Genomic DNA, 15,452 nt, shown 5'->3' on the forward strand with positions numbered 1-15,452 from the left:
TAGGAAACTGAATTTGGATCTGAATTAAGTGAGTTTTAGCTGTAAAGAGGACTGCTGCTCAAGTCCTATGTCAATTCCAACTGTAGCAAGAGTAAAGGAACTAATACTAGGCAGGTTGGGACAAGGAAAAAAAAAAAGAAAAAGAAAAATATTTGTAATAAGATAAAAGAAAAAAAAGAAAAATAGAGGAGAAAATGAATGGAGACATGGGGAAGAAAGCCACACATGAGTTTTCAGATCACTTCCTTGGAGTTTGCTCCCTTCCACACCCACAGATCCCATGACACATTTAGTTACTTCTGCCACGTACTTCTACAGAATACTGTATCTCTCAATTATTACCACATTATATTATATTACTTGTTTAATCATTTCCTTGTTATTTAGTAAGCCCTATAGAGGCAGGTGATATCTTTCACACCTTTGAAATTGGTATGTGATATGCACTTACTAGATGTATTTTGAATGCATTAATAAATAGGTAGGGGATAGTCTAATACCTTGGGCTGCTTGGATGCCACTGAATTTTGCCCATATATATTCTACAGGGAAGGGATCTAGAAGCTGGAATGTTTGCTTGAAAGTGGATCACAAATGGCTGGATCCTTAAGGAGTTGCCGTTTGGACTGACTAATTTGGTATTATTCAAAAAATGTAATGGATATTCAACACTTTAAATACATTGAGAGAACAAGTTCTCCTCTTTTGAATTTTGGATTATTTTCTGAATGAGTGCTGATTACACTCTGTTTCTTTTGGGTAGAGTTTTCAAATTACATAATTGGACATGATTCATGTTATACTCATATTAGAAAGTGAATTTATTCCATACTACCAAATACCATAATTTGGCAGTGGAAAGTTTATTTCTTTTTCTTCACTAATTTTATTAGGAAGCCCCTGTTTCATTCTCTTATAATAATAATGGCTGTAATGTTTTTGATCTGTGCCTGAGGTCATTTATACCTCAAGAGATTTATGCGTCTTTTCTATGTTGTTTCACTTCTTGAGTTTAAGACTGTCTCTATTAAAATATTAGGTAATTAAATAATAGGTAAGGGAAAAATGTCTCTCCAGGGACAAAAACAATTTCTTTAAGTTTTATGTTATAACTAATAAGAAATATTTGAACTTTATAGAACCCTAGAAAAATTCTCTTTCCCTGCTATTTAAATCTTCCTTAAGCTGGAAAATAGGCATGTGTTTTTAGACCACAGAAAATCATAAAATGCAACTCTTCAGCTTACTCTATGTGTTAATTACTTTGACTAAATTGTATAATATGGATCGTGTTGTTAACTTCAAACTTAAACAAGTAAAGGTTTTTTTTTTGAAGCTTAGAACTCCTTTAAAATTCTGAGTTTCTGAGACACTAATCCTAATCTATCTGGTGAATAGTTCAGAAATGTCTTGGTTAAGAAGTCTTGAAATTACATTAAGTTTAAGGTCAAAGGCAGCTGTGTGTATGTGTGAGTGTGTTTATGTGTCCTGTTCTTTGACTATTGCATTTTCAGTTGTAAAAATGTCTTTCAATGGGTATATTCTGACTATATGTGCTAATACAGAGTCCTCTACATGGAGGCAAGGCAATTGCTTAGGCTGGGGATAGGGTCTGGAATTTCTGACAGGGAAGCAAATTTTATAAATAAGATTATTTGGTTTAGTGTATCTTTTATCAAGAGTTTTAAATCTTTATTTGGTCTAATGGTGGTGTCGTCCTCCTCCTCCTCTTTCTTTTTTCTTCTTTCTTCTCCTCCTTCACTATCTCCAAGTATTTAGTAAAGTCTATTTAATGTGTTGGCTTATTGCCAGTCATGCCAAGAGCAGGCAAGGGAAGTCTTGGATGAACATTGAGGCCACATTGACAAGAGAGCAGTGGCCCTGGATGATGCTGTGCTCTTGGCAGCCATAATTAACAGCCTTTCTCCCATATGGAGGATGCATTTCCAAGGAGACAAAAGTTAAGGTAATAATGCCTACTGACTTTTTCCCATGTGGAGATTATTTTGTATTGCCAACCTTGAAAAACCTTAATTTATATTCACTAAATAAAGATAACAGTCCTGTAATTGGGTACTGAGATAATGGTTGGGGAGTATATAAAGAAGAAGAAAGTGTAGTCCCAAATTTAAAGAATTTGAAATAATAAGAAAAAAATATTAATATTTGCATCCTATGTTAGATTTTGCAAGGCACTTCAACACACACATATCATAATTTTGCCGTCTTCTTCATTTTACAAATGGAGTGGTCACTTGCCTAAAGTCTCTGGTAGCTCAGCCTGGGTGACAGAGGGTGGCACAAAACAGATTTGCTGTTGTTCTTACTTAGCCAAATGTTTTAAAAACTATTACATCATCTGATGTTTTAATTTTTATCTTTTCCTTAAAAATTACAAATTATGAAATATTTATACATACCAAAACTTCAGAAAATAACACATACATATATACTACTATTAAGTCAAAGAAGATATTCATTTTTCCCCTATATTTGTTTCAGCTTTCTCTTTTTCAAAAACTCTCATTTTGAACAATGTAATACATTAAAAAACCAAACAATTAAAAAAAAATACGTTGAAGAGCATTGTTGCAATTCCCGTCTATCTCATACCCACCAACTATGGGGAACCACTTCTACTAGCTCCTGTTTTTCTGTATCTCATTTTTGCTTCAGGAAAGAGCATCTACTAACTGCTTAGTGCCAGTGATACACTAGTAAAAAATACAAACAGCCCTTGGACATTACAGTCTAGAGAGAGAGGCAGACAGTAAAAATATACACAAATAGTGGAAGTATTACAGATTGCAGTAAGTTACTTAAACAAAATAATAGATACTGAGATGTCAGTGGTTCTTAAAACTGAAGGGCACCAGAGCCATCTTGTTTTTTTAAAACAGAATATGTTAATACATCCACCTTGTAGAAATAAACTACATACAACAAAAAACTATATAGTAAAAAGAATATATATCCCCCAAATGCTTTTCCTCAGAGGTTAAGTTGTAATAATTATATGCATTGCTCAAGTTATTTTATATATTAATTCAAACATATTTATAGGTACATATCTAATAAGATGTTAAATATGACTTTTTTATCTCAGAATTTCTGCTGAGGCTCCAAAGCAATAGAGCTATTGCTCCTAGAGCAATAATAGAGGTACCAAGATCTCCTTACATAGTAAAGCAAGATGCCAGACTGTCTATACAGGATGTATTGAGAAGCCATAAAGCTTGTGTGGCTACTATTGGCTCATTATCCATCACAAGGCTATAAAAAAATTGGGAGAACAACATTTTTGGAAAGTCATTTTTCTGCTGTACGGATTCCTTTCCCCAATGAGGGGCACTTGGGTGATCCTTCCTCTTCACATTAGCCCACTTGGGAAAGGACGCTTCAAGAGAATTGCTTAGAGATCTTGCCTTGTGCTATCTGGGGTTTGGAGGACACAGTGACCTTGACTCGTGTTTGCAAAGTCAAGGGCAAGAGACTCTTGAGGGACAGAGCAGATTGAAGACTGCAAGTACCTATTTTCTGAAGGAGAAGATGCAGGGAGAGGCAAATGTAGGTGAGTGGGAGGGATTCTATTGGGAGTCATCTTAAAAGGGAGCTCATCTAAGAGGACTGCCTGGAAGGGCCATGTAACCTCAACAAAAGGCTGGACTGTCTGAACCCGAAGGCTGAAAGAATGACCTAAGCAATCAGCCAGAGAAGTAGCCAGAGACCATTTGGAGGTCTCCAGCCTGAAAACTCTGACCTCAAAAGAAACCCATAGGAGAAGAGTTATAGTGACTGTGCAGCCACTGCAGTCATGGGGAACCAATGCCAGGTTACAACTGCACCAGCTACCTAAAGCTGTGTTCTTTCTCCTCAAGCTCCTTCCACCTGAAGCCCCACCTTAGAAAGATCAGGAACAGCAGGTACTGAGTGGCAGAGGAGAACTACGAAAAGTAAGAAAGGAGAATAGATAAGATGCTTGTCATGGTTTCCAAGCTAGGTTTCCAAGCCTAAAGCTAGCCACAGTCTTGGGGTTAGGGGAATGGGGTATTATTATATTTTAACTTTTTTACCACTTTACTTTTTAAAAAACTTTTAATTAACATCCATTTAATGTAACATTTATGCTTATAGTATAGTGCACAGCCTTAGGGAGGGGGTGGTTTTAAGACAAATTTTATATTATTCTCTTTGACTGGTGTTAGTAAAACTATATCCCCTCCCCCCAATCCTGATTTTTAGCATTCACCAATTTTGTGGTGTAAATACTCCCACGATTGCCAGCATCAAGCTACCAAAACTTTAACAACTAGCACGAAAGGTCTCCGAATAGTAGATACATTTTAACCTCAACTGAGTTGGTGCAAACTAGTTGAGATTGTTCTGTGGTAAACAGAGAAGGGAAAAATTATAGGATAAGGTCTTCCTCATGGAGTCTAGGGTAGGGAATTGGTGTGGGTAAGAGAACAGGCCAACAAAATCAGTTTAACAGGGAGTGTTGAGAAAGAATTACATATCTGTATGAGGGTTCTCCAGAGAAACAGAACCAACAGGATATCTTTTTATCTATCTATCTATCCATCTATCGATAGATATCTGTCAATCGATCCATCTATCTGTTAAAAGGAACTGTCTCAAACAATTATGGAGGCTGAGAAGTCCCAAGATCTGCAGTCTGAAAGATGGAGACCCAAGAGAACTGATGAGTGACTTCCAGTATGATTCCAGGTGAGAACCTGGAGAGCCAAAGATAAAAGTTTCAATGCAAGTCCAAGTCAGAAGACAAGAGAAGACCCATGTCCCAGCTCGAAATCAGTCAGGCAGAGAGAGAGAGAGAGAGAGAGAGAGAGAGAATTCTTTCTTACTCATCCTTTTTGTTCTATTCAGTCCTTCAATGGATTGGACGATGCCCACCCACATTGGGGAAGGTAATCTGCTTTGGTGAGTCTATTGATTCTAATGTCAATCTCATCCAAAATCACTCTCAGGGTCACACCAGAAATAACGTTTAACCAAATATCTGGGCACTCCATGGCTAGTCAAGTTAACACATAAAATTAACCATCACAATATTTTTATTATTGAACTCAGCTGACTTGAGTTTAAATATCTGTGGAACAGGGTGTTAAAGCGACTTCCTAAATGTTGGCTAAGGCTGAAAGTGGAAAACAATAAGAGATAAGTATTTCCCTATTCTAAAGAGAATTACTAAATTTATCTCCTCTTTTTGCATGGTGAATGAGCTGGTCTCTTAACTATCACGACTCATCTAAAGCATATAGGAAAGAAAATTACAATTTGGAAAAATCAATTTCCTAAAGAAATGTGTCACAGTAGGAAATATTTTGACTTTTCTCTTCCCAGAGAAGAGAAGACGAGGGTACTTCTTTTCTCAGCCAAAGGAGAGTCTCTAAGTCAAGAAACACTTAAGAAGATTGGGCAGGCATGCACCAGATATTGACTAGGCTGAAGCACAGCTATGGGCATGGACCAAAGCATCAGGTATGATCTCAATGCATGTTCTCTAGGGTTCGGGAGTGTATGTAGTTATAGGGATTGGTGGTTGCTTCCCACCTGGAGAATTATGAAAGTGGGAAGCTAGCAGGGTGAGGAAAGCAGGCCACAGTTGGGTAAGCTGTCCATTGGTGGAGAAATAGAGCATGCCATTTCCTGAAGATCAAGGGACATTTCGGATGGTGGTTAGGTCTGAGCTGTCTTGAAAGGAGCCTACCCCAGAGTGCTGCCTGCTGGGCTGGGCCATGGCACCCAACTGAAAGGGGATATTCTCCTGATTTCTAATGACAGGATATGAATGTGCCACTTCCTGAGATGTTGATTCATTAGAGCTAGGATGTAGCTTTATTTTTAAAAGACTTTCCCAATTACTGATTCGAGTTTAAGATCCACTGGATTTTTAGATGATAACCTCTGTGAACATCCCTCCACAACCACCTGCCTAACTATCTTCATTGCTGCCTCCCCACAAGTGTAATAAACAATCTAGAAATAGTATACATTCAAACTTTTAAAAAACTGCATATTTAACACGTAAATGCGAATATACATGTAATTAAAAAATGATGTTTTACTTCCCTTACTGCTCAAACAAATGCATACACTCTTACTTCTAAACAGAATCTTTTTCTTTAGCATATTGCTGTTATGTTGCTGTATACCCAGAAACTGCTAATCGCTACTCAGAGAAGATATAACTATCCTCAGTTCCACCCTGTTTTAGAAATTAGCAGGATTAAAATCCAATAAAATAGATTAGTTTTCTGACATTTTCTTTTTAACCTTAAGATGATTTTGATCCCATATTTCAGCATCTTCTGTAAATTTCAGCAATCTCAGTTAAACTCACATAGAAATCATACTATACAGCAGAAGATAACACTTGAATGATGTACATATATTATATGCTTTTCGCATGGGAACAACTTTTTGCTGCTAGTGCTTTTTGTTTATTTTAAGGTATAGTATTTTTCCCCGTGTTTCATAATATCACTTGCACTATAAAGAGAATGGCAGTAGAGTTTAGGAGAGCAAGCTGTTATAGATGAGTACACACCTGCTCCTGAAGCAGGTTCAGCTTTGACAGCTGTTCCCGAGAGCTGAGCTTCACCAGGTGCTTTTGGTTATTACCATTTTGAGACACTGGCCAGGGAAATGGCCAAGATCTGTGCTTTTATACACATGGCTGGCTTCAGGAATTTATTTATTAGCTTTGATTTCTAATCTATTGTTAAGATCTAGCTCTGAAAAGTTGGAGAAACTGGGGAATTTTCCTAGAGTATGAACCACCGAGGGACCTGGCGTATGACTTTCTGAAATTTTACAAGTCTGGCTGCAAGTCACATCCTTGAATCTCTCAAAACAAACAAACAAACAAAAAACATTAAAAAAACCACCCAGCTCTATATTCCTTCTTTTAGACAGGGAAAGTCTTATACATGCACAGATAAATCAGATAATGAGTCCCTTCTGCCTCATTTCCACACACACTCCTTCTCCTTTTGTCTTAATACCAAACTCCAGCCAACTGACACTGTTCTCCTCATCTCTCCCGCCTCAAGTTTCTAATCTGGTGTTATGCTGCCCCAAACAGATCCATATGATCACAGATTCCCCAATTTTGGGGAGAGTGAAACATATTCACACCCAGACCACATCCATTTCAGAATATGTTCATCAGACGTGAATGCTGCAGAATTATTGACGCTCACATTTTGCACTGGGGCAGAAATTATTTGAGTGGGTTCAGCTTCTTAATTTCACTATGAGAAAACTTAGCTCTTAGCATCCTGGAGTTAATTTACTGTGTATATCGTTTCCTTCGTTAAGGATAATATGATTGACCTGTTGCAAGTATTTGGATGGACTGACAGGCAGGTTTAGCCAAATTGGCTTTTCTATTTTCTATTGGCAAAAATACCATACAAGGCTCAGAAAGCCAGAGACTGAATAGGATTTCAGAAATGAAGATTTATTATGTAAACCCGGTGTAAGACTGTCCCCAACATAGGGAAGCAGACTAGCCTGTTTATAATATTGCCATCCAGTGTCCAAATGATATATTACAATTTTAACCTTTCACACACCACAAGACCAAATGGATTACCACTTTACCAAAGATGTACAAAGCTAAGTGCCCTCAAAAGATAAAGTATTATTCTGTCCATGGCCTACCGTTGTGCTCAGAAAAGAAAAGCATTTGCTAGTCCGTGGCCCTGGGCACAGAGAGCCTATAACTTACAAAGTTAAGGTTTAGGCTATAGTCGGAGATGACTACCTCTAAGTTTCCTGAACATTCCTGGACATCATTTTCTTCAAGTGTTGCGAGTATTAGAGGACATAATATGCAAAAATACTCTAAAACAGTGCCTGCATATAACAAGTATTTGGCAAATATTAATACCTTTTCCTTTGGCCAAGTAAAATTACATAGAAACGACTCTGAGAGTGGTACAAAAGCCACTTCTGTGCATCTTCTTTATGTATTAATGACATGTTTGGGCAACATTTTAGAAAACATTTTAAATGAAAAATCATACTAAATTATAAACTTTTAGTTCTTGGATAATTTTCAGCTGCTCCATGAAGATTCTGGGCTAATGTGTGCGAGTCAACATAATAAATAAAGCAAGCTTTTCTCCCACCTCCGCCATGAACTCTGTGCCACTTTCACTAGGTTTGCTATCGTTTAATACCATCATCACTTTCCCAGTTTCCCAGGCTGGAGATCACTAGGTCATCTGCAATGTCTTCCTCCCTCATAGCCAATAGGTCTCTAAATCATGTTAATATCACTTCCCCAATATTTCTCACATCTGTTTTCTTCTTTTTAGACCTCTGTCACCCCCTGATGATTCTTTCATGAATTATGGCAAGTGCCTCCTAAGTGACCTTCTTGTCTCTCATCTCTCCAGCTCCAATGTTTCCATTACACTGAGCGGTCCAGTCACATCTATGCAGAAGCTCAAGAACTAACCAAGCCTCTCCTTTTCTCTCTTCAATCCCATGTCATCTAATCTACAAATTAAAATGCCCCTTCTTCCATTCTGTCTTACCTCAATCCTATTGATATTTCAGCTTTTTCTGTCTAGTTTTCCCAAGTTTGTCAATACAAAATACAAAGGCATGGGTAGCATGCAGGAGACCTTTCATGATCTGGCTGTTGTTCACCTCTCCTTCCCATCTCGCCGGGCACATCCTGCTGCACTTTGTTCCAACAAGCCTCGTTTATGCAGAGTTCCTCAAACACATCCTGTTCTCTCTCTAAGTCTTTTCCTGTAGATGCCTCACCTTTGCCTGGGTCTTTCCTCTCCTTCTTTAGGACTTATCTTAGGTATCACCTCATCCAGAAAGCTGTCTTGGTGGGTCTTCTTTAGACTATCAAATAATCTTGTGAAAACTTCCGTCATACTCTTTACCCCATTTAAATAAAATCATTTATTTATCTATTCCTACTACTATGTTCTCAGTTCTCAGAAATTCTTAGAATTTCTCAGAAGCAGGTTAATTCACCAAAAGTTGAATCATTGAAAATAAATCATGGAAAGCCCATTAGCCCCTTAGTGAATTAAACAAGTATGAAGTGGCTGAGAATTTAAGCTTCCTGAGGGCAAAGCCTTATATCATTAGCTTTGGTGTCCCCAGTTCCTACTCTAGTGCCTAACAAACAGAGCAGGCATTCAATACACAATGTCCCCAATATAACTGAATTACTTCTCCCTTTATGTCTCCTAAATGTTGTTAGTTCCAACAACACTGATTTTCTTGTTTCATAGAAATACCATTTTCCAACAGTGCCCTTTTAGAAGTAGAGTCAATATTATGTAGGAATAATGAAGTTATTTTCTATGTCAAGAAGGTGATTCTCTTTTCTGAAAATATTGAACCAGTTTCCTTATCCCTCTGTATGACTCCCACTTCAGCTCATATAATTTGCACTTTCTTTGACGAAAAAGTCCCAAAGCCAAGGAGGACATTCTTAAAACTTTTATGTGGTTATCGTTTCTGGGAAAATCATTGCCCTGTCATCCATATGTTTGGCACATTTGTCTCACTCTGTCTGCCTAGGGCTCTGGGCTGACATTGCTTAGAGACAACAACATTGTCATTTTCAAAATATGGAAAAATAAGGAAATCAGAGAATGGAGAAACAAACATTGGAACATCATTAAAGAACCATATCAACCGTAGGGAAATTGTTCAGACTACAAGAATGGTCATGGTCTAAAGATTATCTACAATGTTTATTGCATTGTATGTTACAGAGAGACCCAGATGATACTGTTGTATCAGAAGATTTTTATTATGACTGCCTTCTAAAACTGTAATATGATATTTACTCTTTAGTACCATAGAGATAATTCAATAAAATTAGTTTTAAAAATCTAAAGTGTTCCTTTTAAAGCAGATCAGATATGTTATACCCGTTCTTTAAACTAGTCATGAGGAAATGACATAAATGTGTGCATTTTCTACACATTTATTTATTCATTCTTTTATTCTTTTTGTTCAACAAAAAAATTCTTGAGTATTTATTTACAATGACCTGAACTCAGAGCATTAGGGGTTCAAAGATGAAAGTCAAGATTCTTGTTCTTGAAAAGCTCATAGATTTAATAAGGACAAAACAACATTTCTGTATTAAGAAGTTAGAAGGAACTAAAACAAAATTAAGAGACATAAGCAGGGTAAAGAAAGCACAGAAGAGAAAATGATTCATCTCCTGCTAGAGAAATCAGAAAAGGCCACTTGGAGGAGATGGCAATGGAATTTGAATTTGAAAGACAACTAGAATTTCAGCAAGTGGCGATGAAGAGGAAGCAATTCCAGACAAAAGATGTGCAAAGGCACAGTGGTGGGAAAGTGAAGGACTGATTTGGAGAGTAGCTTATAGACATTTCTTAGGTATGTAATGGTGAAGGGAAATAGTGGAAGATGTCTACAATAAAATTATAAATTCTTTTATATATAATGTTGACTCACTGGAGTTACACCTGACAGGCAAATGGTTGTTACAGAGTCTTGAGCTGGAATAAGAGCATAGGGATGTTCTTAAATTGATTAAACTAGCAGCACATGAGTATTCATTTTCAATTGCTGCTGTACCAAATTAACACAAATTTAGTGTCTCAACACAAAATTATTATCTTCTAGTCCTGTATAAAGGTCAGAAGTATGATGTAGGTCTTGCTGGACTAAACTCCAAGTGTCTGCAGGACTGTGTTCCTTTATGGAGACAGTAGGGGAGAATGATTCCCTGCCCTTTTTTTTTTTTTTTTGCTCTTTCCAGCTTCAGAGGCTGCTTGCATTCCTTGTCTCTGGCCCCCTCCCTTCATCTTCAAAGCCAGCAACCTTACATCTTCTGACCTTTTCCATTTAGTCACATTGTCCTTGGATCACAGGAGGAAAGCTTCTCTGATTTTAAGAATTTGTGATTAGGTTGGGCCCACCTGAATAATCCGCAATAACCTCCCCACCTCTAGGTCCTTAAACTTAATCACATCTGCAAAGTCCCCTTTTGCTGTGTAAGGTGACAAAGTCACAGGTTCTGGGAATTAGGATGTGGCCATCTTTGGGGGCCATTATTCTGTCTTTCACAATGTAGGTGGATTGAAACTGGGAGGAGGCTTGTCTTAGGAATTAATTAGGTGGCTTTTGATCCTCCCTAGGTAAGGAACAGGATGGGCTTGGGCCAGGGCTGTGGCACTGAGAATGTAAAGAGGAATTGACACAGGATTGGAGATCTACCAGACAGACTTTGAACTAAGTAGAAGTTCTTGGATATCGTAGGATATCAATGGGAATGGTAGTATCAGGAGAAGGACAAAGTTTAGAAAGAAATATTACGAGTTCCATTTTGAATTTGTTGAGCTTAATGTGCCATCACTTATTCAGGCAGAAAAATTCAACAGGCAGTTGGTAAAATGCTTCTGAGTTTTGGGAGACTGGCTGAGGCACAGAAATGTTATAGTAAAAATATATGTTCCTGGGCTTCCCTGGTGGCGCAGTGGTTAAGAATCTGCCTGCCAATGCAGGGGACACGGGTTCGAGCCCTGGTCTGGGAAGATCCCACATGCCGCGGAGCAACTAAGCCCGTGAGCCACAACTACTGAGCCTGCGCGTCTGGAGCCTGTGCTCCGCAACGGGAGAGGCTGCGACAGTGAGAGGCTCGCGCACCGCGATGAAGAGTGGCCCCCGCTCGCCACAGCTGGAGAAAGCCCTCGCACAGAAACGAAGACCCAACACAGCCAAAAATAAATAAATTAATTAATTTAAAAAAAAAAAAAAAAAAAATATATATATATGTTCCTGTATCAGGGGGCTATGCATACCCCTACTGACTATGTGATATAACAACTTAGATGAAACATCCTTATATAATGTTCATTGTAAAAATAAAAAACAGACTGCATCTTGTCAAATGAATACAATTAATGGAGGAAAATTGGTAGTCCCCAAATTGAATTCTAATCTATAATATGTTCTCATTTTATGTTGTCAGCTTTCAGACTGAAATGCAAGCATTTGACTTGGCATTTAATATTTCCACCCTAAATTTCATTATGTTTAGTAAATTTCTTTGGCATTTTTTAAGTGGGTTGCATCTATTTCAAAGAAACATATCAAAATATCAAGCATTGGAATCTCAGTCTAATATCAGGGTATTGAGGTTTGCATCTCAAAAATGCTAACAGTTGAGATAGGATCATCTGTATTTAATTTGGGGTTTAGCCACCTCTTTCCTGGCCCTGCGCCCGTTTTGTTCTGCCATTGCCTACTGATGATCTGCTGAAGCTAACAGAACATCAGGATATGTTTTACATTGGGCAACAGGAAGAATTCTGCACTTTTGGGTACTTTTGAATTGTTCACTAGCCTTAAAAAGGACAATTAAAAGAAGACATAGTGCTGAAAAAGAATGTACTTTTTGAAGATGACTTTAACCTTATAAATATGTTTCTCTTTTTCACTATTTTATTGCAAGGGGTTGTTTCAGGTCTTATATCAGTTAATTCTAACAAAAATGTATATGATTATTGCTTTTCTTCATGTGAGGGATCTGAAGATTGGAAAATTAAATTGTGATTTACTTAAAATAATTCAGCTAAAAAGTGAATAAACTGGCACACAAATGAAGGTCTCTTGAGTCCAAAATCATAGCTCTTTATATTATGCTACAGTTGTTCCTCAATCTTTTTTTTTTTTTAATTATTATTTATTTATTTATTTGGCTGTGTTGGGTCTTCGTTTCTGTGCGAGGGCTTCCTCTAGCTGCGGCAAGCGGGGCCACTCTTCATTGCGGTGCATGGGCCTCTCACTATAGTGGCCTCTCTTGTTGTGGAGCACAGGCTCCAGACGCACAGGCTCAGCAGTTGTGGCTCACGGGCCTAGCCGCTCCGCGGCATGTGGGATCTTCCCAGACCAGGGCTCGAACTCGTGTCCCCTGCATTAGCAGGCAGATTCTCAACCACTGCACCACCAGGGAAGCCCTCTTCCTCAATCTTAAAAGCACAGTTGAAAGTTATAGAATAATGCTATCCTTGGCTGTTTCTTTGTCTATTTTCTGTGTTCCTCACTGGAAGGTAAGATCCCTGGGATCAGAGGCTTTGACTATATTGTTTACTGCTTCAGTCCCGGGGCTTAGAAACTTGCCTGGCACATAGTAGGTGCTTAGTATTTCTTGTATGAATAAATAAATAATACACACTTTAACAACGTCATTGCTTAGGTAGTGAATATTCATATTTCTAGGCACTTCACAGTATGTGACAGTGTCAGATGCAGGCCTTCAGGTTGACGCTATGAGGTGCATGCAGACTCTCATCAGGAGATAATTGGAGGCGTGCCCACAGACTCTTCCTAAACCCATATGAGAGGGGGAGGGGCCCTGTACAATATTCTAAACTGTGTTTGACTGCAGTCAAGGAATTATGACACGTGAGAGCTGCACCGCTGAAGATGGGTCCAAAGCAGTTAAAGAACTTACTCAAGTAAACTGCAGGGGGTAGAACATTAGAAAATGAACTTGGATCTTCTAAGACTAAGGCTGGTGAAGGTTTTTGGGTTGTTTTGGTATGTATGGCTTGGGAGAAGTAAGTAAGGGTACCTTCTTACTTTGCATTACAGATATGGCTGGGCAGAGTTACAGTCAACAATAACAGTTGTAGAATTTGGCAAATGTGTGTTTAGGTACAGCAATGCAAAATCATAGGTTTTTATCACTTACATTTCCAGGAGTCTCTTGAAGGTTTTTATTTGTTTGATTCCACGACGCCCCCCCACCCCAACCCTGACATTTGTATCTGATTTTCTAAGTTTTCAGCTTCCTTAGTACACTTTTGGACTTAGACTGGAATTTCTCGTCATTATAATAGTTAATCCTTCGTACAGTGATAATTTGAAAGAAACACTGACCAATTTAAAAATAATTGGCAGGAATTCTGGGAAGGACACTGCTCCGTACACTGTGCAGCCTCCTGGGAGCTGTAGTCGCGGTCCTGAGGCAACTGGAGAGTGAGCGCGTTGTTTATTTGTCTCTTCAAATCTCAACTTGCAGAAAGGAAGGGGAATGAAAAAGACACTGAAGCCGTGTGGCTGACAGGGTCTTGGTGCTCTGGCCGGGTGTCAGGCCTGTGCCTCTGAGGTGGGAGAGCTGAGTTCAGGACATAGGTCCACCAGAGACCTCCTGGCCCTACAAAATATCAAACAGCGAAAGCTCTCCCAGAGATCTCCATCTCAACGCTAAGACCCAGCTCCACTGAACGACGAGCAAGCTACAGTGCTGGACACCCCATGCCAAACAACTAGCAAGACAGGAACATAACCCTACCCATTAGCAGAGGGGCTGCCTAAAATCATAATAAGGTCACAGACACCCCAAAACACACCACCAGATGAGGTCCTGCCCACCAGAAAGACAAGATCCAGCCCCACCCACCAGAACACAGGCACCAGTCCCCTCCATCAGGAAGCCTACACAATCCACTGAACCAACCTTAGCCACTGGGGGCAGACACCAAAAACAAAGGGAACTATGAACCTGCAGCCTGCAAAAAGGAGACCCCCAAACACAGTAAGATAAGCAAAATGACAAGACAGAGAAACACACAGCAGATGAAGGAGCAAGGTAAAAACCCACTAGACCCAAATGAAGAGGAAATAGGCAGTCTACCTGAAAAAGATTTCAGAGTAATGATAGTAAACATGATCCAAAATCTTGGAAATAGAATGGAGAAAATACAAGAAATGTTTAACAAGGACCTAGAACACCAAAGAGCAAACAAACAATGATGAACAACACAATAAATGAAACTAAAAATTCTCTAGAAGGAATCAATAGCAGAATAACTGAGACAGAAGAACGGATAAGTGACCTGGAAGATAGAATAATGGAAATAACTACTGCAGAGCAGAATAAAGAAAAAGAATGAAAAAAATTGAGGACAGTCTTAGAGACCTCTGGGACAACATTAAACGTACCAACATTCGAATTATAGGGGTCCCAGAAGAAGAAGAGAAAAAAAAGGGACTGAGAAAATATTTGAAGAGATTATTGTTGAAAACTTCCGTAATATGGGAAAGGAAATAGTCAATCAAGTCCAGGAAGCACAAAGATTCCCATACAGGATAAATCCAAGGAGAAATACGCCAAGACACATATTAACCAAACTATCAAAATTAAATACAAAGAAAAATATTAAAAGCAGCAAGGGAAAAGCATCAAATAACATACAAGGTTATCCCCATAAGGTTAACAGCAGATCTTTCAGCAGAAACTCTGCAAGCCAGAAGGGAGTGGCAAGACATATTTAAAGTGATGAAAGGGAAAAACCTACAATGAAGATTACTCTACCCTGCAAGGATCTCATTCAGATTCAATGGAGAAATTAAAACCTTTACAGACAAGCAAAAGCTAAGAGAATTCAGCATCATCAAAC

The sequence above is a fragment of the Balaenoptera physalus genome (genome assembly GCF_965194825.1).
Source record: "Balaenoptera physalus genome assembly, chromosome: 5".
In the NCBI taxonomy this organism is placed as follows: Eukaryota; Metazoa; Chordata; class Mammalia; order Artiodactyla; family Balaenopteridae; genus Balaenoptera; species Balaenoptera physalus.